A 2,859-nucleotide genomic window follows, 5' to 3' on the forward strand; every position below is an offset into this window, starting at 1 on the left:
GTCTTATTCGCAGAAAAAAAGTTGAAATTTGTAGACCAGTGTAATAAATAGAGATTTGTATTTATTTAAATACTCAATATTTTTTATAACAGAAACCAAGTAAATTAAAGTGGCAAACTTTACATGTACCTAGTTGAGAAAAATTCAAACATTTTCATAAAAATTTCCAACTTTTTTATCTGAATTTTTTTTTTAACATTTTTGGGTATGCAGCTATAAAGTCAATTTTAACATGAATAACATTGCGAACATTAATCAAAAAATTAACATGTGAACACTTGTTTGAGTCACTGTATTTAAATAGCGCATTAAGGAGGGTTGGGAACTTATTTTTAGGCAAAAACATAAAATAATTTTTTTTGTCTATAAAAGAAGCTGCGAAAGAGCGAAATATTAATGCTTATGTATTTGGTTAAAACGATGATAAGCAACAAAGTCAGTTATGAATAAGTTATCCATAAAAATCCGAAATATGCTAAAATATGCGTTTAACATTTTATGGATATGACGACAATGCTTACAATAGCAAATCACCTAAGCACTAAGCATTGAAGGCGAAAACTGAAACTGATTTTTAATTACCCAATTTATGTAGATTTTATGAAAATTATGTAGTTATAGTGAATAGCAGTGATACGTGCGTCGGCAGTGCGGCTTTGATATGTGTAAGTATTATACATAGATTAACATATATACATATGTATATATGTAATTATATACTTAGTTGGCTGATGCTAGGCCTAAAAAATTACCACCGCAGCAGTGACTTGTTAGCTACATATGCGCTTGACTGAACAGAGACTAGTACGTACACTGGCGATCGAAAGTGCGTGCATGGTGTTTTTTGTTAAATATTTGCAATGTTTTTCAAATTAAAATTTGTTTGCTATTTTTTATAAAAACATGGTTCGTGCATTAATGAAAACATCAAATCATCTAAATCAAACTTTATACAGAATTTGGAAAAAAACTCAACAAATTTTCAACAAAATTTTTAACTTTTTAATCTGCATTTTTAGAAAAATATTTGAGTTGAAAACCCAACTTCTCGATGCCAATTTCCATAAAATCTTGCCCAATATAGTATCGAGATATACAAAATCGATTTCATACTCATGGAGGTGGGCTGCCATCTGTTAAAAAAATCAAATTCCACTGGAGTTAAGGAAATTATTTGTTGAAAATTATATTAAACAAGTAAGAAAGTCTAAGTTCGGGCGGAGCCGAACATTAAATACCCGGCGCAAGTTTTCCACCTTTCCGAAAGCTACCGCTACATGATAAGCCGGGGTGTATACATTTTAAGTAAATTAGCGTCCTTAAATTTCGAAATATTGAAATTTAAAGCATATCTGAAATTTACCGTTATATGAAAAGCGGCCTCAATTTTAGTCCGATTTCAACAATTTTCAACGGTTTGCTTTTATGTGGCAAGCACAATAACCATACCGAGCTTGGTACAAATTGCTAGAACGGTTAGCGAGATACATATATGTGATCACAAGTGGGCGGTGCTACGCCCATTTTCCAAAATTTTGTCATAAACGTATTTCTTGGTAAAGAATTGTTGCAATCATCAATTTTGAATAAATTAGCTTCAATATTTACTGATTTATCGAAGATTTTGTATTTCTCGAAATTACCGTTATATGGGATGTGGGCGGGGTTATTGTCCGATTTTAGAAATTTTCGGCCAGTTGGTATGCTGTACCAGGACCAACAACTGTGCCAAGTTTGGAAGAAATTGGTGTAGCGGTTACCAAGATATACACATGTAACCATAAGTGGGCGTGGCTACGCCCATTTGCCAAAATTTTGTAATATTCTTATTTTTCGTCTAAAACTCATTGCAAATATCAATTTTGAGTGAATTATCTTCAGTAGTTACTAAAATATTGCAGTTTTCGTTTTTCTGAAAATTACCGTTATATGAGAGGTAGGCGTGGTTATTGTCCGATTTTTAAAATTTTCAGCCATTTAGTATGCTGTACTAAGGCCAACAACTGTGCCAAGTTTGGAAGAAATTGGTGCAGCGGTTACCAAGATATACACATGTAACCATAAGTGGGCGTGGCTACGCCCATTTTCCAAAAATTTATAATATTCATGTTTTCCCTCTGAAACTCATTGTAAGTATCAATTTTGAGTGAATTATCTTCAGTAGTTACTAAAATATCGCAGTTTTCGTATTTCTTAAAATTACCGTTATATGGGAGGTAGGCGTGGTTATTATCCGATTTCGCCCATTTTCAATACCATCCGTCCCACGCCCGAAAGAAGTTCACGTACCAAGTTTCGTTAAGATATCTCAATTTTTACTCGAGTTATCGTGTGCACAGACGGACAGACGGACGGACGGACGGACGGACGGACGGACGGACGGACGGACAGACAGTCACCGCTTAATCGATTTCTCTTTTCATTCTGATCATTTATGTATACATTTGTCTATATCTATCTCGATTCGTTTTGCCTGTTACAAACAACCGTTATGTGAACAAAGTTATAATACCCTTGTGCACAAGTGCGCTCGGGTATAAAAATGGGTGTCAAAAGGCTTAAAAAAGTTAAAAAAAGTTGTAGCTTAAAAATATTTTGGAAAGGGTTACCACGCGCTTGAAAAGTCAAATTTAAATTAATTAATTCGCAAGCTATCTGAAAAATTAAAATATGGGTGTCAAACGAAAGATTATTAAGAAACCTTCAAATTGAACATTTAGAATATTGCTGAGTTGTATTACAAGGGTTGCCACCTGTTTAAAAATTAAATTCAATTAATTTAAATGAATTACTACAATATGGGTACTAATCGAAAGGTTTTAGTTGGAAAATATTTCGAAGAAGAGGGTTGCCACGTGT

The 2,859-nt window shown here is 33.3% G+C and overlaps 1 protein-coding gene across 2 annotated transcripts in view; it reads left to right on the top strand.

Annotated features, from left to right (window-relative positions):
- The window catches only part of LOC118742968 (protein grainyhead), a 305,196-nt gene that overhangs the window by 141,465 nt on the left and 160,872 nt on the right, over positions 1–2,859 (top strand). The window lies entirely within an intron of this gene.

Source organism: Rhagoletis pomonella, unplaced genomic scaffold (genome assembly GCF_013731165.1).
Source record: "Rhagoletis pomonella isolate Grant_MI unplaced genomic scaffold, Rhpom_1.0 Rhpom_scaffold_00007, whole genome shotgun sequence".
NCBI lineage: Eukaryota > Metazoa > Arthropoda > Insecta > Diptera > Tephritidae > Rhagoletis > Rhagoletis pomonella.